Raw genomic sequence first — 27,935 nt, 5'->3', positions numbered from 1 at the left:
CCATGTAGCATTTAAATCCGGACACTGAAAACCGGATTCCTTCCCAGAAATCGCACATTTTTTTCCCCCGCGCGATTTTACCGCGATTATGTTTTGCCGCGATTTTCGCTTGCGATATTCAAGCACTTTCCAAGCGATTTGAAGCAGCGCTTGGAAAGTGATTGACAGGTTGGTCACACTCGTCAAACATAGTGTTAGACGAGTGTGATCAGGTTTTTACTATTGAGGCCGCCTATGCGGCCTCAATAGTAAAAGATAGAATGTTAAAAATGATAAAAAAAATAAAAAAAAATCGGGGTATATTTACCTTCCGACGTCCCGCGCTGTGTCAGCGACGCTCCCGTTCCCAGCGATGCCTTGTGAGACTTGTGATGACGTTGGTCTCGCGTTGCTATAGCAATCTCGCGAGACCACTAGAGTCACGTGAGACTACGTCATCACAGGACCTTGCCACAAGGCATTACTGGGAACGCTGAGGCCGGGAAGGGAGCTCAAGACGTCGGAAGGTAAATATACCCCAATTTTTTATTCTTATTTTTACAGGGGTATGGTACCCAGGGCCTGGAGGATAGTCTCCTCTCCTCCACACCGTGGTTACCAACCGCACATGAGACGCTTAACTTCGCGCATGGTGGGCATAGCCACATGCGGGAAGTAAGCTATTCTCATGCATTCCTATGGGTGCGGAATCACGACAATTCTTTGCGATTCCGCACAAAAGAATGAGCATGCTGCGATTTTTTCCGCGATTCGATTCCACCGCGGAAGAAAGTGCAGCATTAGCATAGAATGTGCGGAATGCCATGGGAATGCATGGGGTGAGTTCTGTACACGATTTTTAAATGTTTTCACGCGTTTTCGCGCCGAAAATCGCAGCAAAAACGCTTAAAAATCGCATCGTGGGCACACAGCCTAAATGTTACTGTGACCATCCATATGAGGAATGCATCCTGATTCCAGCTATACTATATAAGCAGACAAGTCTTAAATCCCACATCACTGGGTAAAAAACTTATACTGTTTATCCTCTGCAAGCCAAGAATAAACAATCGTACCATTCACCAATCATGTCTGGAATCAAAGGAGGACCATGCGGTCAGAAGGTCCAGTGCCAGGATCCTTGCAAGAATCCATGCATAGACCCTTGCCAAAAAAAGCCAATCTGTGTTAATCCATGCCAAGACCGTAAGTTGTTACTATAAAAGCTTTAAAAAATGTCAAAAATCTATTTTATAGTTTTTTATTGAATGCAATCTACATAAAATATTGAGTAAATCCATTGAATTACTGATCTTACTGTTTTTACGTATATTCTGTATGCTTCTCGTACCTGCATGATAGTCCAGAGCTGCAATCACAGATTCTAAATCTTAAAGAATTTCAAGCTCCATTCATGACTGTTGAGTACTTGCACTCGTTATATGCTTTATTTCAAACAACAAAAAAATGATATAGCATTTTGATGTTGAAATGACCAAATAAACTAACAAAATATAGCTTAAATTTTAGAGCTATGCCTAATGACTTGCTTGTTGACCGTCCCTGACTATTCTTCATTTTGATATTTCTAATATATCTTTCAAGTACATTGCATTTGCAACACAAGAACTTTTACTCCAAAACATGGAATTAAGTTCAAGACTGCCATAACCAGCATTTTCTCAATCACATTATAAAACAAAAGAAATGCCTCCTCCATCATCGAGCTGCAGTATGAACATTAGCAGTAGAGTTGAGCGACTTTTGTTTTTTTAGGGTCGCGTTTCGTTTCGTGAAACCCGACTTTTCCAAAAGTCAGGTCGAGCAAGATCGTCCGATTATAGGGAAAAGTCGGGGTCGTCCCGAAACACGAAACCCAATGTAAGTCAATGGGGAATAAAAGTCGGCAGTGAGAGGAGGACAGGAAACACCTACAGTGCCCATTTGAATGCCAAAAGCATCAATTCTTCTTACTTAAGCTTGTCAACCTTAATTAACTTCATAATACAAGTTACGCACTGAAAAATGGGGGTTATTTGGCTAAAGTTGTGGGGGGGGGGCTGGCTCCAGGTTTTCATGTGCCCTGGGCTAAAGAGCGCCCCTTTAACACAAACCAAAACTCATCATGCTCCGATACAGCAGAGAAATAGCGGTATAGTACAATGAAAAATACCTCACTTTTTACATCTCATGACGAGGCCCATCTATTTCTCCATACAGAATCATTGGTCCCATATAATGTTTGAAACAGTATATGATGAGCTCCACATAATGCTACAGTATATGTTGGTCCCCATGGATGAAGCTCCACTGTCTTATGGGCCCAAATAATGCTCCAAACATAATGGGCCCCATTTCTAATGCTCTAGTGTATAATGGGCCCTGTAAATGCTGCTCCAGTGTCTGATGTCCACCTTTGGAATGTTCCAGTGTATGGTGGGCCCCATCTATCATTCTCCAGAGTAACGTGCTCCCCAAAAATTGCTGTCCCATCATTGAAAACAATCAAATAAGTCTCCTCGCTAGGGAATCCCTGTACTAGTCTGGACTCCTCGTCGTCCCCATCTTCCATCTCACTGCACAGTATTTCAACCTTGCAAGTGCTGTGATCCTGAGCAAGCAGGGGGGGCCCACTCGTTGGCGACGGTATGGCACAGGGCCCCTGATAGTACGGTGGTGTGTCTGATGGCGGGTGGGCCGAACCTGCACTTTCATCTGCAGCTTCCTCTTTGTCACCGTGTAAGATGGAACTGTATATGGGAAGGGTAACCTGAGTTTCATCAGGGTCAGATTCAGGTCGTGTAGCGTGCGAGGGGAATGTAGTGGTCTGGGTCAATGTACCAGCAGATTCATAGAGCAGTGGCTGGGCATCAGTGCACTTGTGTCGCCCCCAGGAGTACGGTCGCCACAGTGGCATTACCTTCCTCCTAGGGAGTGTGATGTCATGCTTGGGAGCAACGAAGGATCTCTCTAGCAGGTTAACTGATTGGGCGGCGTTATTCCCACGAGTCATGACCCTCCAAACAGCGTTCATGAAGGCAAATTGTTTGTTTTACGTGGGCAGTATGGTTGCAAAGCTGAACCTTAAAGGAATGTCCAGAAGGGCACCACCAGGAGTGGAGCCTACGGTTAAATTCGACTCCACCTGGGAAACCTCAACCATGCCAGCTACAGAACAGATGCACACATTGCAAGCTTAATTCCGTTAACGAACGAGACTCCGTCATGCCCCGCGGTCCGAGTCCGGCTTACTAGAGGGACACGTGAGGCTCTGGAACATGAGATTGGCCAATAACTGGTGTGTCATGCCCTTACATGTCCGTGGCTGCATGTGCGCTACACGGAAAAGGCCAGCGTTTGTCGCTTACAGGTGCAGATAACCCGCTGAACAACGTTAGTGATGGGGATCACTGATTACAATTATTACCCGCGAACAATGATTTCCCAGTAAGTGCAGGTCAACTGCAGTTCCGGAATTAGGCCTAACTGTCATTCCTGAAAAAATGAAAAACTTACGTGTGCAAACCACAGGTGCTGTAGCTTGCTTAACAGCTCGCCAGCCGTTCTCACGCCCAGTATGGATTACACGTGATTGCACAAAGGTTAGAAAGGGTACCGTATCCCCAGATAACATGTATGGATAGCGTACACATTCAAAATATATGTCTCAGGAGGCAGGCTCAGACGGTGTTTGGCCCAGTATGGATTGCACGTGATTGCACAAAGGTTAGAAAGGGTACCGTATCCCCGGATAACATGTATGGATAGCATACACATTCAAAATATATGTCTCAGGAGGCAGGCTCAGACGGTGTTAGGCCCAGTATGGATTGCACGTGATTGCAGAAAGGTTAGAAAGGGTACCGTATCCCCGGATAACATGTATGGATAGCGTACACATTCAAAATATATGTCTCAGGAGGCAGGCTCAGACGGTGTCGGGCACAGTATGGATTTGACGGCCCAGATTACACAGCGGAGGAGCAGGGAGAGGTAAAGATTGCAAATGCTGGGGCCCTGCCCAAGCAAGGGGGGCCCACTCGTGGGCGTCGGTACTGGCACTGGGCCCCTCATAGTACAGCGGTGTGTCTGACGGCGGGTGTGCACCACCACCGTCAGAGACACTTGATTGCACTATGAGGGACCCTGTGCCAGTGCCCGCGCCCAAGAGTCGGCCTACCCACCTGTCCAGGGCAACGGCACTTGCACGGTGTCGTGCGCTAGGTGGTGACCCCGGCCATAGGGGGGGAGGCAGCACAGTTAGGGACTTTTAGAAAGTGGCATATGTTGATGTTGGACATTCAGCTGATGCAAAAGGCGAAATAGGTCAAGTCCCAGGAAAAGGTGGACCAAAGCAAGCCATGTTTCTGTCACCCTATGTGTCATCAGGGGAAGGTGGGACAAAATCCTTGGAAACCCATGCATGGTTCATTTTAATGAAGGTTAGATCATCCACATTTTGGGTTGACAGATGGGTCCTTTTTTCTGTCAGGATTGATCCAGCTGCACTGAAGACTCTTTCCGATAGCACACTTGCAGCTGGGCAAGCGAGCTCCTGTAAGGCATATTGGGCCAATTCAGGCCAGGTGTCCAGTTTAGCGGCCCAATAGTCAAATGGGAATGACCTGTGTGGGAGAACATCGATATGGGAGGAAAAGTAGTTTGTAACCATGGTTGACAACTGCTGTCTCCTGTCACTTTCCATCGATGCAGTATTACCAGTTGTGTGAGCGGTATTTGAAAAATCAGTCCACAACATTGTCATGAAACCCCTGTCTCCAACGCCACTTCTGCTGTGTGCACCACGAACACCTCTGCCAAGCTGCCCCCGGCCCGTACGGCTCGTGTGAGAACCATCACCGCTGCTGTGTGCGGGGAATGCCTCAAGCAACCGATTTACCAGAGTTGTTTGTTTATTAGCCAATATTAGGTCAAGGTTCTCCTGTGGCATGATGTTTTGTAATTTGCCTTTATAGCGTGGATCCAGGATGCTGGCCAACCAGTAGTCGTCATCGTTCATCATTTTGGCAATGCGGGGGTCCCTTTTTAGGATCCGCAAGGCATAATCTGACATGTGGGCCAATGTTCCCGGTGTCAATGATGCACTGCGAGTGCTGGTTGGAGGAGCACTTTCTGGCAAATCCACATCCCTCCAGTCACGCACAAACCCTGTACCAGACCTTGCCACGCCAACATTTTCACTTGCCCCACGAGATGCATCCTCCTCCCCTAAGTAATCATCCCCATCATCATCCTCCTCCTCCTCTTCTTCCTCCACCTCGTCCAGGAGAGGTCCCTGAGCAGACAATGGCTGAATGTCATCAAGGATTCCCTCCTCCTCTTCCTCCTCATCAACATTGGCTGCAGACGCCTGCTCCTTAAGGTGCGTCAAAGTTTGCATGAGCAGACGCATAAGTGGGATGCTCATGCTTAGGATGGCGTCGTCTGCGCTTACCAGCCGTGTGCATTCCTCAAAACACTGAAGGACTTTACAGAGGTCTTTCAGCTTCGACCACTGCACACCTGTCAACTCCATGTCTGCTCTCAAAGTGCCTGGCCGTGTATCCTCCCACAAATGCATTATGGCCTGCCTCTGCTCGCACAGCCGCTCCACCATGTGCAGGGTGGAGTTCCACCTTGTTGCAATGTCGATAATGAGGCCGTGGTTGGGAAGGTGGAGCAATCGCTGCAGCTTCTGCATACGAACGGAGTGTACAGGCGACCGGCGGATGTGCGCGCACAGTCTTCGCACCTTCTGGAGCAGGGCTGTTAACTCCGGATAATTTTTGAGGAAGCACTGCACCACCAGGTTCAAGGTGTGAGCCAAGCAAGGTATGTGGCTGAGTTTTGAAAGGGCTATGGCTGCCACAAAATTACGGCCGTTATCACTAACTACCTTGCCTGCCTCAAGATGTACACTGCCCAGCCATGACTCAGTTTGTCGCTTCAAGTACTCGGCCAGCACCTCGGCGGTATGTCTGTCGCCCAAACACATCATCTGCAACACAGCCTGCTGACGCTTTCCACTAGCTGCTCGATAGGGGGACACATCGTGTGCAACAGTGGCAGCTGCAGATGGAGTGCTCATACGACTGAGCTCTGTGGACGAGCTTTCGCTTCTGGAGGAGGAGGAGGGTGGAACGCCTACAGCCAACTGTTTCCTATACCGTGGGCTAGGCAGCACTGTCCCACCACCGCTGTCCCCTGTGGACCCTGCATCCACCACATTAACCCAGTGCGCAGTGATGGACACGTAACGGCCCTGGCCATGCCGACTGGACCATGCATCAGTAGTGAGGTGCACCTTTCCGCTCACTGACTGCTTGAGTGCATTGACATTGCGGTCTTTCACATGATGGTGGAGGGCTGGGATGGCTTTGCGAGAGAAGAAGTGGCGACTGGGTAGGTCATAGCGTGGTACTGCATAGGCCATGAGTTCGCGGAAAGCTGTGCTTTCCACCAACCGAAAGTGCATCATCTCAAACGAGATTAGTTTGGCAATGTGGGCGTTCAAACCCAGTGTACGCGGATGAGAGACTGAGTACTTTCTTGACCTACTCATAGTGTCTGGGAGGGTGAGCTGGACTTGAGAGCTGCATATGGTGGAAGTAGCGGTGGACAGGGTGGACTGAGAGAGGGTTGATGATGGTGATGGAGTTGGTGTTCTTTCTGATGGCCTAGAATCAGTCTTTCGTTGATATAACAGTGGGATTCCCTGACTGCTGTGGCCTTGCAACGACACCTCAACATTTGCTGCTGTGCTAACCGGTGGGCTTACAGTGGGGGAAACAATGTAGCGTTGCTGACTACCTTCGTTGTGATCAGTTGCACATGTGGCACTTGAGGTTTGGTGTTGTGTCCACGCTTGCAAGTGCATGCTGGTTAAATGTCTAAGCATGCAACTGGTATTCAAATTTTTCAGATTTTTCCCTCGGCTAAAGGTCTTTGCGCACTTCTTACAGATAACCTTGGCCTGATCATGAGGATTTTGTTCAAAAAAGTGCCACACTGCACTCTTCCTACTTTGGCAGACATTTTGCGGCCTAGCACGCTGTGATCTTTTGACCCTCTGGACAAGCTGTCCAGCAACTCTTTTGATGTTTGGAACCTGTCTTTGGAGTGCTCCGGGCCTGCCAGATAACAGCTGTTGCGATGTCGATGTCTGCTGTGGATGCTCCTCATCTGAGCTATTGGAAGCAGCACCCTCTTCCCCCAATGGATGCCAATCTGGGTCAACAACTGGGTCATCCATCACCTCCTCTTCTATGTCATGTGCACCTTCCTCTGTGTCACCGTGTATGGTGGTATAGTGTGCGGGAAGGGGCACCTGAGTCTCATCAGGGTCAGAATCTGTACACTGCGAGGACAATGTAGAGCTCTGAGTGAATGTACCAGCAGAATCATCCATCAGCGGCTGTGCATCAGTGCACTCCATGTCAGATTCATCTTGGCCTGGGTAATTCACCATTTGACTTGATAATCCAGGCATGGTATGTGAAAACAGCTCCATGGAGTAATCAGTAGTATGGCCTGCGTCATCCTTCAATCTTGGTTGGAGTGAAGGACACAAGGAAAGGTGTGGTTCATGAACATGAGCCTCCAATGACGACTCAGTGCTTTTACTTTTTACAACTGAAGAAGAGGAGGCGATAGAGCTGGAGGCTGAGTCAGCAATGTAAGACAAAACTTTTTCCTGATGCTCTGGCTTTAAAAGCGGTTTGCCAACTCCTAGAAAACTAAGCGTTCGAGGCCTTATGTAGCCAGACGATGACGCAGGCTCAACACCTCCTGCATTCGGTCCTATTTTGCTCTTGCCACTACCATGAGATCCACCACCAACACCATCATTACCAGCTGCCAACCCCCGCCCAATTTCACGGCCTCTTCCACCAGCCTTCCTCATTTTTGGTAGAAATGTAGACAAAATCCAACAAACTATATAGTATGTAAAACAAGGTACAAGGTGTCTATAGGACAGGGGAGATTTTGAATTTCTGCACACACTTTTGGACACTGGACACTTTTGGATTGTGTGAGGCCCAATGAATATCTGAGCGCTATGTGACAGGCTCGATGGCACAGCTGTGACCTAAGTGACTAGAGGATAAGTGAGATTTTGAATCTCTGCACACACTTTTGGACACTGGACACTTTTGGATTGTGTGAGGCCCAATGAATATCTGAGCGCTATGTGACAGGCTCGATGGCACAGCTGTGACCTAAGTGACTAGAGGATAAGTGAGATTTTGAATCTCTGCACACACTTTTGGACACTGGACACTTTTGGATTGTGTGAGGCCCACTGATATCTGAGCGCTATGTGACCGGCTCGATGGCACAGCTGTGACCTAAGTGACTAGAGGATAAGTGAGATTTTGAATCTCTGCACACACTTTTGGACACTGGACACTTTTGGATTGTGTGAGGCCCACTGATATCTGAGCGCTATGTGACAGGCTCGATGGCACAGCTGTGACCTAAGTGACTAGAGGATAAGGGAGATTTTGAATCTCTGCACACACTTTTGGACACTGGACACTTTTGGATTGTGTGAGGCCCAATGAATATCTGAGCACTATGAGACAGACTCGATGGCACAGCTGTGACCTAAGTGACTAGAGGATAAGTGAGATTTTGAATCTCTGCACACACTTTTGGACACTGGACACTTTTGGATTGTGTGAGGCCCAATGAATATCTGAGCGCTATGTGACAGGCTCGATGGCACAGCTGTGACCTAAGTGACTAGAGGATAAGTGAGATTTTGAATCTCTGCACACACTTTTGGACACTGGACACTTTTGGATTGTGTGAGGCCCACTGATATCTGAGCGCTATGTGACAGGCTCGATGGCACAGCTGTGACCTAAGTGACTAGAGGATAAGTGAGATTTTGAATCTCTGCACACACTTTTGGACACTGGACACTTTTGGATTGTGTGAGGCCCACTGATATCTGAGCGCTATGTGACAGGCTCGATGGCACAGCTGTGAACAAAGTGACTAGAGGATAAGGGAGATTGGATTGCTTTTAAAAAAGCAGTTTGCGGAGCAGTGGGTAAACAGCAATGCCAGCCTGTCAGGAAGCCTTAGAAGGCAGCCCAACAACCAACACTACTGATACACCACAATATAGCCTCCCTTTGCACTGCACACACAGTGACTGGTGTGTTGTGCAGGCCAAATTGCTATCAGCAGCAGAAGCAGTTTTTTTTTCTTCTCAGCAGGACAAAAAAAAAAATTGGGCTTGCTTTTAAAAAAGCAGTTTGAGGCCCAATGAATATCTGAGCGCTATGTGACAGGCTCGATGGCGCAGCTGTGACCAAAGTGACTAGAGGATAAGGGAGATTGGATTGCTTTTAAAAAAGCAGTTTTTTCGGAGCAGTGGGTAAACAGCAATGCCAGCCTGTCAGGAAGCCTTAGAAGGCAGCCCAACAACCAACACCACTGATACACCACTATATAGCCTCCCCTTGCACTGCACACACAGTGACTGGTGTGTTGTGCAGGCCAAATCGCTAGCAGCAGAAGCAGTTTTTCTGTCTTCTTCCCTGCCTAACGCTCTCCCTACAGAATCAGAAGCAACCTCTCCCTATGCTAAGATCGGCAGAAGTAAGATGGCGGTCGGCGTGCACGCCCTTTTATACCCCCTGTGACGCCCACCATAGCAAGCCAATCACTTGCATGCCCTTCTGAAAGATGGTGGTGACCCGTGCCTATGTCATCACGTTGCCCACAGTGTCCGTGGATCCTGATTGGCTGAAAAAGAGCGCAAAACAAACTTTTGAAACGCGACTTTGGCGCGTAAGTCGCCGACCTCGTGGCCGACCTCATCCTAGGGTCGGGTTTCGTTTCATGAAACCCGACTTTGCCAAAAGTCGGTGACTTTTGAATTTTTTCGACCCGTTTCGCTCAACTCTAATTAGCAGGTTTTTCACCTCTACATTACATTCCAGGATGTCACATTTTCAAGTGTCTGCAGGTTCAGACTTCTCAGCAGCAGGTCTCTTTCTGACCTAGTCTACATTTGGAGCATTACAACACTTTTTATGCCTTGACAATGACTTCAGAAAATTCACCTAATCCATATGAATGAAGGAATAATGCAAAAACCCAAATTGGTGTGAATAGCAATGGTTGATCCAATCTTCCTATAAATTCCATAAAGGGACCCTGTCAGCATGGAATAACTTTTGAAGCTATGTACAGGAACTTGATGCTCCATGACTGGGTCAATTCTTTGTATACCCCTTCCCATCTGCTTAGTTTCTAGAGTGGGGTGGAGATTGAGGGAAGACAAGCAGGTGAGAAGGTATATTTAAATGATTGACCACCATGAAGCACCGAGTAGAGGGACTTAGACTGAACAGTCATTCTGACAGAGTCAATTTAAAGAGAATAATTTAGTTTTAAAAATCAGTGCAATTTTCTAGCATCATGAATTAGAACAGGAGCAGTTGAACAGATTGGTATATGTATTTGTAGGAAAAAAGTTGCATTCTATGCAATGAAATCCCTTCTCTTTCTGCGCACTCGGATGTTGTAGGTGGCTTTAATCAATGATTGACAGTTACCTCTGCATGCACATTGATACAGGGAGAGCTATCAATCACTGATTAGGAATGTCCACTGGACCTTTGCGAAGACAATTTATACTGCATGTTTTCCCTCAAACTCTATATCATTTTTTTGAATGCCTCCTGTTTTATAACATGCTGCTGGTAGATTGCATTGTGTTTCCAAGTTGATAGGCTCCCTTAAAAATACAAGCCTCAATGTAAATCACTGAGTACACATAGTTATCCTGGAATTTTTTCATTTTGCCTTCCCTCTAGTAGGAAATCCAAGTTTTGGTAAAAATTGGTATATTACATTTTGTGTATTAAATCATCACAGGTAATAAACAGCATAAACATTTAATACCAAAATTGTACACATCATTCACCAGAAAATATGAATCTAAACTCAATCTATTTGTTTTCAGCATGTAAACCTGCACAACAGAATCAAGGCTCTCACCATCATCATCATGGTCACAACTACCGTCCTCACAAACAAGGTAATCATGCATTAAAGCAACAAAACTAAAATATGTACATAGAAAAATATTATCGTTAACCTCTTCCCAATATATCATGTATGGTTTCAACATATGTCGGGTCACTGGCTTTGATGCAGGCTCTGCGTGCAGTCTGACATTACGGTATTCCTGTAAAAGCCAATATGTAGCTTTATAGGAAACCATGATTTTCACTATACATAGCAGCATTGCAGTGCTGAAGCACAAGAGATCAGACAATAGCATGTTTAAGTTCCTTAAGAGGACAAAAACAGGTAAAAAACTATGTTTTTAAAGATATTAAAAAAATTTAAAAAAATAAAACTTCAAATCACCCCCCATTTTACCTATTAAAAATAAAGCAATTAAGAAAATTAAAAACATACATATTTGTTATTGCTATGTTTGAAATAATGACTAAGGTATCAAAATGGAAATCACTGCAGTAAAATACAATAAGAGGCGATCAAAACATCGCATCTACCCAAAAATAAGTAACATTTTTTATAAAAAATTTTTAAAAATTTCAGCATTTAAATAAAAAAACTATACATATTTAGTATCTGCGTAATCGTACTTATCAAGAGAATCATACTGTGAGGTCAGTTTTACCGTATAGTGAACATGGTAAAAAAACAGATAAACATTTCTGTAATTAGATGTTTTATGTTATTTTGACACATTTTAAATTTTTTTTTAATCTTTCCAATGAATCATATGTTAGAATGAATGGTGTCATTCAAAAGGACAATTTGTCCCTCAAAAACATTCCTTCATACAGCTATGTGAATTGAAAATTAAAAAAAGCTATGGCAGAAAAAGAAGAAAAAACAAAAACTAAAAAATGGAAATTGGCCAGCAGGAGGATTAATCTTATAGTCAAAGTAAATTAGACTTTGCATGCTTATAATAATAATGCTAAGGTAGAGCAAAATCATTCTTTCTTGTACTTTAAACAGATACAAATTTTACTGTTCTACAAACATAGTTGGCATATGGCTGAAAATTAAAAATCATTTCATTCAGTTCTGAGAAACTGTCATGAGTAGTGTTGAGCATTCCGATACCGCAAGTATCGGGTATCGGCCGATATCAGCGGTATCGGAATTCCGATACTTAATTCCGATACTTTTTTCATATCGGATTCCGGGATCGGAATCGGAATAGGAAGTTCCCATCATGCTATGAGCCTGCTTGCTTTGATTAAGCCAATGGGAATCCTCCGAAGTGTGGGCACATCCTGTTAGGCATGTAGGCATGTTAACTATTGGCATGGCTGTGATTGGCTGCCGAAATGATGTCATGATGCACTATAAAAGCCACCGCAGCCGCCATTTCTGGTCACTCTGCTGTGAATTCAGTTAGGGACAGGCTGCTGTAGAAGACTGTGAGGGACAGTTAGAAATAGCGATTCTAAAAACAATATTGTGCTTTATCCAGGCTACATAAACCACCACTGTAGCTTGCTTTTCCCTAGCAGCGCTGTTTTCACAGCTGTCTGCAAGGGCTGTGTGAGTGCAGCTCACGCTGTGGAGTGGGTCCTGCAGCCACGTCAGGCTGTAGGCCACCCAGTGTGATCACTGCTGCCTCATACATCTTTTATTTTTTGAGCTGCATTTTTTAAATAATTTCAATCTAGTGTGCTTCCATCCGTATCCATATACGTTGGTTGCAAACACTAGTAGTAGACAGCGGAGCCTTTCTGCAGCCTTTCAGTGCTAGTGTCCACTTTGCTGCACTGTTCACGGCTGTCTGAGAGGTCTCTGACTGTGTGTGAGTGCAGCTCACGCTGAGTAGTGTGTCCTGCAGCTACGTCTGGCTGTAGGACGCTCAGCGTGCGTCACTGCCTCACACATATTTTTATTTGAGTGCAGCTCATTTTTTCTTCTATTAGTGTGCATCCATCCGTCTCCATCTACGGTGGTTGCAAACACTATATAGGAGTACACAGCGGAGCCTTTCTGCAGCCTGTCAGTGCCAGTGCCCACTTAGCTGCACTGTTGACGGCTGTCTGAGAGGTCTCTGACTGTGTGTGAGTGCAGCTCACGCTGAGTAGAGTGTCCTGCAGCTACGTCTGGTTGTAGGACGCTCAACGTGCGTCACTGCCTCACACATATTTGTCTCTGAGTGCAGCTCATTTTTTCTTCTCCTATTAGTGTGCATCCATCCGTATCCATCAACATTGGTTGGTTGCAAACACTATATAGGAGTAGATAGAGGAGCCTTTTTTTCTGGCTTGTGCCCTGCCGGCGCAGCCAGATTAGTATTACCCAATTTTTTTGGAGCCTCATCTTTTGCATTGTAGGTTACCTGCCTGCATTGTAATAGCTCCAAAAAGTTGGTGATACTATCAGTTTCAATTCTTTGTTCTCATACTTTGAGTTTGTTTCAAACAAAGAAACCACATAAAAAGTTCACCAAACACTACATTTTGAACTTGTGTAGGCCACATCAGCTCCTATTAAAGTCTAGTCCACACACACACACTTCATAAAATTAGTGTTTCTTGTACCTGTAACCAGCTGTTCAGGAATAAGCACACTAAGGCCCCCCTTTGTCCTTTTTTGCCTATCTTAAGCAGTCTTGCAAGATGAAGAAGGCAGGGAGTAAGGCGCGGGGGCGTGGGCGTGGGCGTGGAGTTTCAGCAGGGAGAGGACGTGGGGATTCTGCAGGGAGAGGACGTGGGGATTCTACAGGTAGAGGACGTGGGGATTCTGGGCCTGCTGCGGGCACCAGTGGATCAGCATCCCCCAGTTTTAGCAGGCAACAGTCCTTTATGCGCAGCTTTGTAGGACCTCAACGTACCCCACTGCTGCGGGAGGAACAAATTGAAGCCGTTGTCGGATGGATGGCAGCTAACGCATCGACTTCAATTACTTCCGCATCCTCTCAGGGTCAGAGCACCGAAGAGCAACCATCTGTCTCTTCACCACCTGCCAAAGTGCCCAGGCAGTCAGAGAGACATGGACAGGAGCCATCACAATCTCTACTTCTGTTCTCGGAATCTGTTGGCTTGGAAAGAGGGGGCCAGCCAAGCAGCATTCCTGAATGTGAAGAAGAGGGAGTATGCAGTGATGCGCAACTTCTTTGTCCCTCTGAATCTGAAGAGGCGAGTGGGCCAGTGCCTATGGTCAGCACACCTCAGTACGCATCAGATGATGACGAGACTCAGTTGCCACTTTCTGGTGCGTACGGTGCTGGCGAGACAACCCCGGAGAAGCAGCTGTTTGAAGAGGGGAGGGAAGATGATGAGGTCCTTGACCCATCATGGCGTGAGCAACAGGAAGGTGGTGGGAGCAGCTCGGAGGAAGAGATTCCCCTACCGGCCAAAACAGGAGGCAGAGGGAGGGGGAAGACTTGGTTGCCTGTACCCTCCACTTCGGCACCCGTTAGGAGCATTCCTCCTTCCAAAGGCAAACCGGGCGCTCACAAGAGTTGCAGTGCGTGGTCCTTTTTTGACACAGTTGCAGATGACATTTGCTTTGTCAAATGCAAGCTGTGTCATCAGAGAGTCAAAAGAGGGAGAAATGTCAGCAACCTCAATACCACAAATATGTGGAAACATGTGCGCACCAAGCACGAGTTGGAGTTGCAGAGACACCCTCAAGACGTAGGCCAACGTACAGCACCACCTACCACCTCTTCAGTTCGTGTTGGGCCCTCTTCCTCCAGCTCACACACTGCTGGTTCGGCTTCCTCACAGGATCGCCAAGGAAGAACCTCTGCCACTGTTGTCCGGAGACCCTGTCAGATTCCACCCATAACAGCACGTTCCCATCCATCACAGCCATCGGTAGCACAGGCATGGGATAAAAGGCGCCCTTACTCGGCAAACCATCCCAGAGCACAGTCTCTGAATGCTGGCATTGCCAAACTTCTGGCAGTTGAAATGCTGTCATTCAGGCTGGTGGACACTGACACCTTCCGGGACTTAATGGCATTGGCAGTCCCCCAATACAACGTGCCCAGCCGCTTTTATTTCAGCAGGCGAGCCGTCCCTGCCCTGCAGAAACATGTTGAGGGCAAAATAAAACATGCGCTACTAAACGCCGTTAGTAGCAAGGTCCACCTGACCACCGATGCGTGGACCAGTAACCATGGACAGGGACGATACCTTTCCCTCACTGCCCACTGGGTCAATGTTGTGGAGCCGGGTACGGATCTGGAGAGTGGCGCTGTACGTGTTCTTCCAACGCCACGGATTGCCGGACTCCAGTCTGTACACATAGACTCCTCCTCCTACTCAAGTTCCTCAGAAACAGCAGAGCAGGAGCCTGTTACGACCGATATGAGCACAGCCGTGGCCAAACGTCAACAGGCTGTACTCAAATTAATTTCTTTGGGGAATCGAAGCCACACAGCGCAGGAGCTCTGGAATGCTATCAAGCTGGAGAGCGATGTGTGGTTTGGGCCAGCGAATCTCCAGCCGGGCTTGGTAGTGTGTGACAATGGCCGAAATCTGGTGGCAGCTCTTGGCCTAGGCAACCTCACACACATCCCATGTCTGGCACATGTTCTTAACTTGGTCGTGCAGAGCTTTCTGAGGGACTATCCGGATCTTGATGCACTGTTGCACAAGGTCCGCATAGAGTGCGCTCACTTGCGACGTTCCAGCACGGCAAGATCGCGCCTCGCTGCTCTGCAGCGACGATTTGGCCTTCCAGAACATCGCATCATATGTGACCTACCCACCCGGTGGAATTCAACGTTACATATGTTGGAGCGGTTGTGTGAGCAGCAGGCAGCAGTCATGGAGTACCAGCTGCATCAGGCGCAAACAAGTCGCACTGTGCGCCGTTCACACTTCAGCACCATTGAGTGGGCCTCTATGAAGGACATCTGCCTCGTTTTGCGTGCCTTCGATGAATCCACGCGGATGGCGAGTGCAGATGATGCACTAGTCAGCATGACTGTCCCCCTTATCTGCCTGCTTCAACAAACACTGCAAGCACTAAGGGATGAGGTTTCAGAAGAGGTGGAGGATGAGGAGTCCCAAATGCCATCTGCTTCTGGACAGTCTGCGCTACGTGTTTCCTCACAAAGGCCTAGGCAGGGGACACTTTGTGAGGAGGATGAGGAGGAGTCGATGGAGGAGGAAGACATCTCTCCAGAGGAGGGAGGTACACAAACCTCTACTCAGTATGTACAGCGAGGGTGGGGTGATGCAGAGCAGGTCGAGGTCACGCCTCAAACAGGGGACAGCGGTTCTTTGGCAGTTGGGAGTCTGCAGCACATGGTTGATTTCATGCTGCAGTGCCTGAGAAACGACCGCCGCATCGCCCACATTCTCGTCTCGGCTGATTATTGGGTGTACACCCTCCTAGATCCTCGCTACCGGGACAGCGTACAAAGGCTCATACCAACGTTGAACCGGGAGCGTAAAATGCGGGAGTACGAAGAGTCACTGGTGCAGTCCATAATGTTTTCCATTCCACCCGACAGCATTGTTGCAAGTGCTTTACAAAGCAGCTCTGTGCGTCGAGGCAGTGGAGGAAACTCTGCACAAAGAGGGAGCAGAGGCAGTGCCGCAGCACAAGGCAAGACCACTATGGCCCAAATGTGGCAAAGTTTTGTGTGTCCACCACAATTGTCTACACCATCAGCGACGCCTCGAGTCAGCAGGAGGCAACGCTTCCGTCAGATGGTGTCAGACTACATGTCTTGCCCTGTCGCTGTACTCCCAGATGGCTCTTCCCCCTTCAAGTTTTGGGTCTCTAAGCTGGATACATGGCCAGAGCTTAGCCAGTATGCATTGGAGGTGCTGGCTTGCCCTGCTGCCAGTGTATTATCGGAACGTGTCTTTAGTGCCGCAGGTGGTGTACTAACAGACCGTCGCACGCGACTATCTTCCGATAATGTTGACCGGCTGACTTTTCTGAAAATGAACAAGGCCTGGATCTCCAAAGACTTTGCCATTCCTCTTACAGACTAAATTAGTGGTTGGCAACTGTATCCAGGTCTGCTGGTGTGTTCATTTTTCTACCACCTGAACTATAATCCCTGTGCTTCAACACAGCCAGTTGTCGCTCAGATGTGTCGTCTGCACAGAGAAACACACTAGCTCCTGTGTTACTGGGGTTCAGTAATGCCAGCTGATCCCCTGCTGTGTGGACGGCAGAGTCACCAGCTCCATCAACATTCAAACCACTACTGATTTTTAACCGTGCCCAACTTAGGTCTCTGGCTCCACTGTCTCTACTATTTCCCCTGACCTCCAACCCCGCCATCTACATCTCTGAAGTGGCGTCAGCACAATCTACACTTGTTCCTGTGTTCCTGTGGCTCAGTCCCATCAGTTTATCCCCTGATGTGTGTCCGGCAAGGTCTCCTGCTCTGTCCACATTCCCATAACCAGTAGTGGGAATGAGGACAGAGCTGGCGAACTTGCCGGACAAACATCAGGGGATCAACTGATGGGACTGAGCACCAGTAACACAGGAACAAGTGTAGATTGTGCTGACGCCACTTCAGAGATGTAGCTGGCGGGGTTGGAGGCCAGGGTAAATAGTAGAGACAGTGGAGCCAGAGGCCTAAGTGGAGCATGGTTAGAATCAGTAGTAGTCCACAACCTCCATAAAAACCGCTGCCCATTGGCCTCTGCATGCGGCATGCGTAATCCTGGGCACCAACAGCGTCAGTTGGTGTTCAGAAGTGTCGTCTCCACAGAGCCAAACACATTCGTTCAAGTGTTAGTGGGGTTCAGCACTGCCAGCTGTTCCCCTGCTGTGGAGATGGCAAGTCTCCTGCTGCATTCACCTGCCAAAATCCAGTAGGCCCCAGCCTGCTACTCGCCTAATCCTGGGCTCCAACAGCGTCAGTTGGTGTTCAGAAGTGTCGTCTCCACAGAACCAAACACGTTCGTTCAAGTGTTAGTGGGGTTCAGCACTGCCAGCTGTTCCCCTGCTGTGGAGATGGCAAGTCTCCTGCTGCCTTCACCTGCCAAAATCCAGTAGGCCCCAGCCTGCTCCTCGCCTAATCCTGGGCTCCAACAGCGTCAGTTGGTGTTCAGAAGTGTCGTCTCCACAGAGCCAAACACGTTCGTTCAAGTGTTAGTGGGGTTCAGCACTGCCAGCTGTTCCCCTGCTGTGGAGATGGCAAGTCTCCTGCTGCATTCACCTGCCAAAATCCAGTAGGCCCCAGCCTGCTCCTCGCCTAATCCTGGGCTCCAACAGCGTCAGTTGGTGTTCAGAAGTGTCGTCTCCACAGAACCAAACACATTCGTTCAAGTGTTAGTGGGGTTCAGCACTGCCAGCTGTTCCCCTGCTGTGGAGATGGCAAGTCTCCTGCTGCCTTCACCTGCCAAAATCCAGTAGGCCCCAGCCTGCTCCTCGCCTAATCCTGGGCTCCAACAGCGTCAGTTGGTGTTCAGAAGTGTCGTCTCCACAGAACCAAACACATTCGTTCAAGTGTTAGTGGGGTTCAGCACTGCCAGCTGTTCCCCTGCTGTGGAGATGGCAAGTCTCCTGCTGCCTTCACCTGCCAAAATCCAGTAGGCCCCAGCCTGCTCCTCGCCTAATCCTGGGCTCCAACAGCGTCAGTTGGTGTTCAGAAGTGTCGTCTCCACAGAGCCAAACACGTTCGTTCAAGTGTTAGTGGGGTTCAGCACTGCCAGCTGTTCCCCTGCTGTGGAGATGGCAAGTCTCCTGCTGCATTCACCTGCCAAAATCCAGTAGGCCCCAGCCTGCTCCTCGCCTAATCCTGGGCTCCAACAGCGTCAGTTGGTGTTCAGAAGTGTCGTCTCCACAGAACCAAACACATTCGTTCAAGTGTTAGTGGGGTTCAGCACTGCCAGCTGTTCCCCTGCTGTGGAGATGGCAAGTCTCCTGCTGCCTTCACCTGCCAAAATCCAGTAGGCCCCAGCCTGCTCCTCGCCTAATCCTGGGCTCCAACAGCGTCAGTTGGTGTTCAGAAGTGTCGTCTCCACAGAACCAAACACATTCGTTCAAGTGTTAGTGGGGTTCAGCACTGCCAGCTGTTCCCCTGCTGTGGAGATGGCAAGTCTCCTGCTGCATTCACCTGCCAAAATCCAGTAGGCCCCAGCCTGCTCCTCGCCTAATCCTGGGCTCCAACAGCGTCAGTTGGTGTTCAGAAGTGTCGTCTCCACAGAACCAAACACGTTCGTTCAAGTGTTAGTGGGGTTCAGCACTGCCAGCTGTTCCCCTGCTGTGGAGATGGCAAGTCTCCTGCTGCCTTCACCTGCCAAAATCCAGTAGGCCCCAGCCTGCTCCTCGCCTAATCCTGGGCTCCAACAGCGTCAGTTGGTGTTCAGAAGTGTCGTCTCCACAGAACCAAACACGTTCGTTCAAGTGTTAGTGGGGTTCAGCACTGCCAGCTGTTCCCCTGCTGTGGAGATGGCAGTCTCTCCTGCTGTCTCCGCATTACAAAGACAGTAGGCCTCTGCCTACACCCTCCTATTTCCTGGGCTTCAACACAGCCAGTTGTAGTTCGGAAGTGCCGTCCACACGGAAAGAGACACTTGCTCCCGTGTCTCAGTGGGGTTCAGTAACGTCAGCTGATCCCCTGCTGTGTGGATGGCAGTCTCTCCTGCTGTAAACTCATTCAAAATACAGTAGGCCTCTGCCTACACCCTCCTATTTCCTGGGCTTCAACACAGCCAGTTGTAGTTCGGAAGTGCCGTCCACACGGAAAGAGATACTTGCTCCCGTGTCTCAGTGGGGTTCAGTAACGTCAGCTGATCCCCTGCTGTGTGGATGGCAGTCTCTCCTGCTGTAAACTCATTCAAAATACAGTAGGCCTCTGCCTACACCCTCCTATTTCCTGGGCTTCAACACAGCCAGTTGTAGTTCGGAAGTGCCGTCCACACGGAAAGAGACACTTGCTCCCGTGTCTCAGTGGGGTTCAGTAACGTCAGCTGATCCCCTGCTGTGTGGATGGCAGTCTCTCCTGCTGTAAACTCATTCAAAATACAGTAGGCCTCTGCCTACACCCTCCTATTTCCTGGGCTTCAACACAGCCAGTTGTAGTTCGGAAGTGCCGTCCACACGGAAAGAGATACTTGCTCCCGTGTCTCAGTGGGGTTCAGTAACGTCAGCTGATCCCCTGCTGTGTGGATGGCAGTCTCTCCTGCTGTAAACTCATTCAAAATACAGTAGGCCTCTGCCTACACCCTCCTATTTCCTGGGCTTCAACACAGCCAGTTGTAGTTCGGAAGTGCCGTCCACACGGAAAGAGATACTTGCTCCCGTGTCTCAGTGGGGTTCAGTAACGTCAGCTGATCCCCTGCTGTGTGGATGGCAGTCTCTCCTGCTGTAAACTCATTCAAAATACAGTAGGCCTCTGCCTACACCCTCCTATTTCCTGGGCTTCAACACAGCCAGTTGTAGTTCGGAAGTGCCGTCCACACGGAAAGAGACACTTGCTCCCGTGTCTCAGTGGGGTTCAGTAACGTCAGCTGATCCCCTGCTGTGTGGATGGCAGTCTCTCCTGCTGTCACCTCATTCAAAATTCAGTAGGCCTCTGCCTACACCCTCCTATTTCCTGGGCTTCAACACAGCCAGTTGTAGTTCGGAAGTGCCGTCCACACGGAAAGAGATACTTGCTCCCGTGTCTCAGTGGGGTTCAGTAACGTCAGCTGATCCCCTGCTGTGTGGATGGCAGTCTCTCCTGCTGTAAACTCATTCAAAATACAGTAGGCCTCTGCCTACACCCTCCTATTTCCTGGGCTTCAACACAGCCAGTTGTAGTTCGGAAGTGCCGTCCACACGGAAAGAGACACTTGCTCCCGTGTCTCAGTGGGGTTCAGTAACGTCAGCTGATCCCCTGCTGTGTGGATGGCAGTCTCTCCTGCTGTCACCTCATTCAAAATTCAGTAGGCCTCTGCCTACACCCTCCTATTTCCTGGGCTTCAACACAGCCAGTTGTAGTTCGGAAGTGCCGTCCACACGGAAAGAGATACTTGCTCCCGTGTCTCAGTGGGGTTCAGTAACGTCAGCTGATCCCCTGCTGTGTGGATGGCAGTCTCTCCTGCTGTAAACTCATTCAAAATACAGTAGGCCTCTGCCTACACCCTCCTATTTCCTGGGCTTCAACACAGCCAGTTGTAGTTCGGAAGTGCCGTCCACACGGAAAGAGATACTTGCTCCCGTGTCTCAGTGGGGTTCAGTAACGTCAGCTGATCCCCTGCTGTGTGGATGGCAGTCTCTCCTGCTGTAAACTCATTCAAAATACAGTAGGCCTCTGCCTACACCCTCCTATTTCCTGGGCTTCAACACAGCCAGTTGTAGTTCGGAAGTGCCGTCCACACGGAAAGAGACACTTGCTCCCGTGTCTCAGTGGGGTTCAGTAACGTCAGCTGATCCCCTGCTGTGTGGATGGCAGTCTCTCCTGCTGTCACCTCATTCAAAATTCAGTAGGCCTCTGCCTACACCCTCCTATTTCCTGGGCTTCAACACAGCCAGTTGTAGTTCGGAAGTGCCGTCCACACGGAAAGAGATACTTGCTCCCGTGTCTCAGTGGGGTTCAGTAACGTCAGCTGATCCCCTGCTGTGTGGATGGCAGTCTCTCCTGCTGTAAACTCATTCAAAATACAGTAGGCCTCTGCCTACACCCTCCTATTTCCTGGGCTTCAACACAGCCAGTTGTAGTTCGGAAGTGCCGTCCACACGGAAAGAGACACTTGCTCCCGTGTCTCAGTGGGGTTCAGTAACGTCAGCTGATCCCCTGCTGTGTGGATGGCAGTCTCTCCTGCTGTCACCTCATTCAAAATTCAGTAGGCCTCTGCCTACACCCTCCTATTTCCTGGGCTTCAACACAGCCAGTTGTAGTTCGGAAGTGCCGTCCACACGGAAAGAGATACTTGCTCCCGTGTCTCAGTGGGGTTCAGTAACGTCAGCTGATCCCCTGCTGTGTGGATGGCAGTCTCTCCTGCTGTAAACTCATTCAAAATACAGTAGGCCTCTGCCTACACCCTCCTATTTCCTGGGCTTCAACACAGCCAGTTGTAGTTCGGAAGTGCCGTCCACACGGAAAGAGACACTTGCTCCCGTGTCTCAGTGGGGTTCAGTAACGTCAGCTGATCCCCTGCTGTGTGGATGGCAGTCTCTCCTGCTGTCACCTCATTCAAAATTCAGTAGGCCTCTGCCTACACCCTCCTATTTCCTGGGCTTCAACACAGCCAGTTGTAGTTCGGAAGTGCCGTCCACACGGAAAGAGATACTTGCTCCCGTGTCTCAGTGGGGTTCAGTAATGTCAGCTGATCCCCTGCTGTGTGGATGGCAAAGTCTCCTGCTGCCTACACAGTCGTACCACTACTGATTTTTAACCGTGCTCCAATTAGGCCTGTGGCTCCACTGTCTCTCGTATTTCCCCTGTCCTCCAACCCTGCCAGTTACAGCTCCGAAGTGGCGTCTGCACAATCCACACTTGTTCCTGTGTTACAGGTGTTCAGTCCGATCAGTTAATCCCCTGATGTGTGTCCGGCAATGTCGCCTGCTCTGTCCACATTCCCATTATCGGAATGTGGACAGAGCAGGCGACATTGCCGGACACACATCAGGGGATTAACTGACCGGACTGAACACCTGTAACACAGGAACAAGTGTGGATTGTGCAGACGCCACTTCGGAGCTGTAACTGGCGGGGTTGGAGGACAGGGGAAATACGAAAATCAGTGAATCCACAGGCCTAAGTGGAGCTTGGTTCAAATTAGTAGTCTACAACCGATCTTAAAATTTCTTCAATGCAGCCTAAGCCTGCTCCGTGCTTGTCCCTGGGCTTCAACACAGCCAGTTGTTGCTCGGAAGTGCCGTCTTCACAGAGTAAAACACTAGCTCCTGTGTTTGTGGGGTTCAGTAACGTCAGCTGTTCCCCTGCTGTTTTGATGGCAATCTGTCCTGCTGCCTCCCAATTGACAGCACATCAGGCCTCAGCCTGCTAAGTGCTTGTCCTGGGCTCCAACATCGCCAGTTGCTGCTCATAACTGACTTTGGCACGGGTACTCCCTCCTGCCCAGCTTGGTTCCAGCCCTGCCTGCTGTTTCCGGGAAGTGTCAATGTCAGTTTGCCACCCCAAGTTGCCATGTCGTGTTGCGGTTGGGTTAGCCGAGGCTAGGGTGCCAGCAGTTTAGGTGCTTCCTATGTGGACTGCGGGTTCTGGTAAGAAAGGTTTGTTCCATAGTGCCAGTAGGACAAGCACCCCCTGTAGGACTGTGTGATTCGGTAACTGCGGCCAGCTTGCGGCATGCCAACTTTGCTTTTCAGGGGTAACTTCTGATACCCCTCCGGGTTCCAGCACCGTCAGCTGGTTCTCATCAGAGCCTTTGGCCTAGGTGCCTCCATCTCGGTATCCGAGTTCCAGCAACGTCTGCTGGTCCTTGGTAGTGCTTTGTAGCACAGGTACCTCCTGCTTAGTAACCGGGTTCCAGCACCGTCAGCTGGTCCTCGGTTGTGCCATTGGCTCTTATTCCTTCTGCTGCCCCTCCGGGTGCCAGCACTGTCAGCTGGTCCTCGCTATTTCCATTTGCTCTTGCAGCTTATGCTACCCCTCCGGGTTCCAGCACCGTCAGCTGGTTCTCGTCAGAGCCTTTGGCCTAGGTGCCTCCATCTCGGTATCCGAGTTCCGGCAACGTCTGCTGGTCCTTGGTAGTGCTTTGTAGCACAGGTACCTCCTGCTTAGTAACCGGGTTCCAGCACCGTCAGCTGGTCCTCGGTTGTGCCATTGGCTCTTATTCCTTCTGCTGCCCCTCCGGGTGCCAGCACTGTCAGCTGGTCCTCGCTATTTCCATTTGCTCTTGCAGCTTATGCTACCCCTCCGGGTTCCAGCACCGTCAGCTGGTTCTCGTCAGAGCGTTTGGCCTAGGTGCCTCCATCTCGGTATCCGAGTTCCGGCAACGTCTGCTGGTCCTTGGTAGTGCTTTGTAGCACAGGTACCTCCTGCTTAGTAACCGGGTTCCAGCACCGTCAGCTGGTCCTCGGTAGTGCCATTGGCTCTTGTTCCTTCTGCTGCCCCTCCGGGTGCCAGTACCGTCAGCTGGTTCAAGAGGACAAAGAACAGGAAGACAACCACCAAGATGCAGAACAACAAGAGAGAGAAGACAAAGAAGCATAAAAAAAACAAAGCAGAAGAACATTAAGCATAAGACTAATACTCTGAGCAAATGATATTATCTTATTTATAAGCAGAAGAAGACTAAGCAGTGTATGGGGGTGAGTCCGTTCCTCCTCGTGGTGCCCCTGGAAAAGGCCTGCTTCTGCAGGCCAAACTGAACGCGGACAAATCCTGTTGTAAATCTTTTGTGACAGGCAGAACGGAAGGTGTAAACTTCTAACTTTTCTAGATAACAACTACAGGAATGCCTGACACAAACAAGAATATGATGAAGAAGAATAGGAAGAAGATGAAGAAGCTGAATATGTAGAATAATAATTGTTGAATAAGAAGAATATGAAGAATGTAAGAAAAGGAAGAAGAAGAAGAAGAAGAAGAAGAAGAAGAAGAAGAAGAAGAAGAAGAAGAAGAAGAAGAAGAAGAAGAATGTAAAAAAAGGAAGTAGAAGAAGAAGAAGAAGAATGTAAAAAAAGGAATAAGAAGAAGAATGTAAAAAAAGGAAGTAGAAGAAGAAGAAGAAGAATGTAAAAAAAGGAAGTAGAAGAAGAAGAAGAAGAATGTAAAAAAAGGAAGTAGAAGAAGAAGACATACATGTCTGGCAAAATATAAATGAGGCTAACATAGTCAATATCTTTGTAACTCCTAACATCTTTAAAAAAAAAAGTTTAATTCCTGCTATTCCATTTGATTGGGCTAAACCTCTATGGCTTTAATGTCTCCTCCACCTCCCACAATACATTCTACATTATTCTTAGTTGTTTTTCTTCATGTAGAATTAACCTACAAGGAAAGAAAGGGTTTTTTTTAATTCCGATATTTTGGCCCCATTGACTTGCATTGGTTCCCGGTATCGGAATCGGCGATACCGATACTTTTTTTTAAGATCGGCCGATCCATTCCGATCCGATATTTTCAAGTATCGGCTGGTATCGCTCAACTCTAGTCATGAGCTACATTCAGCATGCCCATACTCACCCACTGAAGTTTAAGTCAGTGCCCCGATTACCGGTGTTATGACACCAAAAGCTTCCCCACAGAAAACAGCTTGTACTACCCTTTATTCAGGAGTTTCCACTATACCCCATTCATAATTGTCTTATAAAGCAGTCCCACCAAAATATTGCATCCAGCATCAACACCCCTCTAATAGTATCATCCTATCTCCAACTTACCATATTTGCACCCCCCCCCCCCAATGTATGTGAATCTTAATCTGCCCTTCTATGCAGGGCAACTCATAAAAGTCATTATATTGTGACCTTCCATTCATAGTTGTTTGCAGACAGTCATGTGCCACACTTCATGGAACTGCGAGCCACAGGTTAGGGACCCCTGCTCTATATCATGGTGCTTGTAGTTAAAGCATAATTTTCAACAGAGAGGGTCTCTTTAAAACTGATTCAAGGCTGTGCTTGATTTCTTTGAACTACTGTACTCAAAAGTCTCAAAAAGCTTCATACATGTGAGTACTGTCCAAATACTGTACTCATGTGGCATTTTTCAACTCTTATGAATAGCAATCACAGCTTTGAATGTTATAATAATAATAATCTTTATTTATATAGAGCCAACATTTTCCGCAGTGCTTTACAGTTTAACAGCTTCAAAACACAAGTCATAAGTAACAACGTTAACAATACAATAATTAAAGCAAAATAAGACGAAATAAGATGACCCTGCTCGTGAGAGCTTACAATCTACAATGAGGAGAGGGAGATACAAAGTACAGGTGTGTATTTACAATGATGTATTTACTATGAAGGTCCAGCCATCTTGAGGGAGTGCAGGATGGATGGAGATAATGAATGGGCTACACACGCACACTTATACATAGAATGACTTTGATTAGTGAACGTGATAAGCCGCTCTGAACAAATATGTTTTGAGGGAGCGCCTAAAACTATGCAAATTGTGGTTAGTCCTAATTTCTTGGGGTAGAGCATTCCAGAGGATAGGAGCAGCATCGAAGAAGTCTTGGAGTCGGTAGTGGAAGGTACGGATTAGTGCAGAGGTTAGTTGAAAGTCATTTGCAGAGCGCAGCGATCGGCTAGGCCGATAGACAGAAATGAGGGAGGAGATGTAGGTGGGTGCCGCACCGTGGAGAGCTTTGTGGGTGAGAACAAGTACTTTGAATTGGATCCTATAATGAATGGGCAGCCAGTGTAATGACTGACGAAGAGCGGACACATCAGAGTACCGATTAGCCAGATGGACGACCCTGGCTGCTGCATTAAGTATGGACTGGAGAGGGGATAGTCGAGTGACGGGGAGGCCAATTAATAGAGTGTTCCAGTAATCCAGGCGGGAGTGGATCAGTGCTACAGTGAGGGTTTTTGTTGTTTCCATGGTGAGAAAAGGGCGGATTCTAGAGATGTTCTTTAGGTGAAAGCGGCAAGAGCGGGCAAGAGATTGTATATGGGATGTGAAGGAGAGATTGGTGTCAAACATAACACTCAGACAGCGCGCCTGCTGCCGGGGTGTTATTGTGGTACCACCCACGGAGAGGGAAATGTCAGATTTAGGGAGGTTAGTAGACGACGGGAGCCGAAGAAGTTCAGTTTTGGAGAGGTTGAGTTTCAGATAGAGAGTGGACATGATATTGGAGACTGTGGAAAGACAGTCACTGGCGTTCTGTAGTACAGAGGGGGTAAGGTCGGGGGAAGACGTATATAGTTGTGTGTCATCAGCATAAAGATGGTACCGAAAGCCAAATCTGCTGATGGTCTGTCCAATTGGGGCTGTATAGAGAGAGAAGATAAGGGGGCCAAGGACTGAGCCCTGAGGTACCCCAACAGCAAGAGGAAGAGGAGATGAAGTGGAGCCAGAGAACAAAACACTGAAGGAGCGGTCAGAGATAGGAAGAGAACCAGGAGAGAGCAGTGTCCTTAATGCCTAGTGACTGGAGCCTAGAGAGTAGGAGAAGGTGGTCAACAGTATCGAAAGCTGCAGATAGGTCAAGAAGAATGAGCAGAGAGTGGTCACCGTTATGTTTTGCTGTCAGGTCATTGGTCACTTTGATGAGTGCAGTTTCAGTCGAATGTAGGGGGCAGAAGCCAGACTGTGAATGGTCTAGAAGGGAGTGAGTGGAGAGGTAACGGGTAAGGCGGCAGTAAACTAGGCGCTCCAAAAGTTTAGAGATGAAGGGGAGATTGGCGACTGGTCTGTAGTTGTTTGTGCAGGATGGGTCGAGAGTGGGTTTCTTTAGTAATGGAGTAACGATGGCGTATTTGAAGGAGGATGGGAAAATGCCCGAGGAGAGGAAGAGATTAAAGATTGTAGTTAGGTGGGTTGTGACGATTGGAGAGAGAGACAGGAGGAGATGTGAGGGAATGGGGTCGGTAGTGCATGTAGTCGGACGAGAAGAAGAGAGGAGTCTGGAGACTTCTTCTGTGATAGGATTAAATGTGGAAAGTGAGCAATTGGAGATGCAGGAAGGGATGGGAGTCACAGCACTTGGTGGTTGGGAGCAGATTTCCTGACGGATATCTATTTTTTCTGTAAAGTGGGAGGCCATGTTATTGTAAGTAGCAACATTAAAAAGAGAATATACATATATACATTTTATAAGCAAACAGGACAAGCTTCTAAAAGTCATGATTTATGAAAATAATTAGATTTGTCATGTTCTAATCTGTGATCTCTTTTTTGGCAGATCCCTGTAACCCCTGCTGCCCAGATCCTTGCCAAGGCCAAGCAAGCAACAGCTGTAATAAATGAAGAAGACGTCAAAATGCAATTTGGAATTACTTCCGTCTTCCCTAAAAGACATATTTTAACCATCCTACTTGATATATCATTCTTAAAGTTTGTCTCTTTACCTCAAATTATAAAT

General features: G+C 48.2%; 1 long non-coding RNA gene across 1 annotated transcript; it reads left to right on the top strand.

Moving 5' to 3' along the window:
- The first annotated feature begins 1,049 nt into the window (after positions 1 to 1,049).
- On the top strand, positions 1,050 to 27,935 carry LOC141088744 (uncharacterized). The gene is made up of 3 exons (XR_012232040.1): positions 1,050 to 1,185; positions 10,964 to 11,038; positions 27,756 to 27,935. It is a non-coding gene; the product is annotated as an uncharacterized lncRNA (long non-coding RNA).

This window comes from Dendrobates tinctorius, unplaced genomic scaffold (genome assembly GCF_039654945.1).
Source record: "Dendrobates tinctorius isolate UK_male_01 unplaced genomic scaffold, ASM3965494v1 ptg000040l, whole genome shotgun sequence".
Classification (NCBI taxonomy): Eukaryota; Metazoa; Chordata; class Amphibia; order Anura; family Dendrobatidae; genus Dendrobates; species Dendrobates tinctorius.
This window is presented reverse-complemented; position numbering and strand designations above follow the sequence as displayed.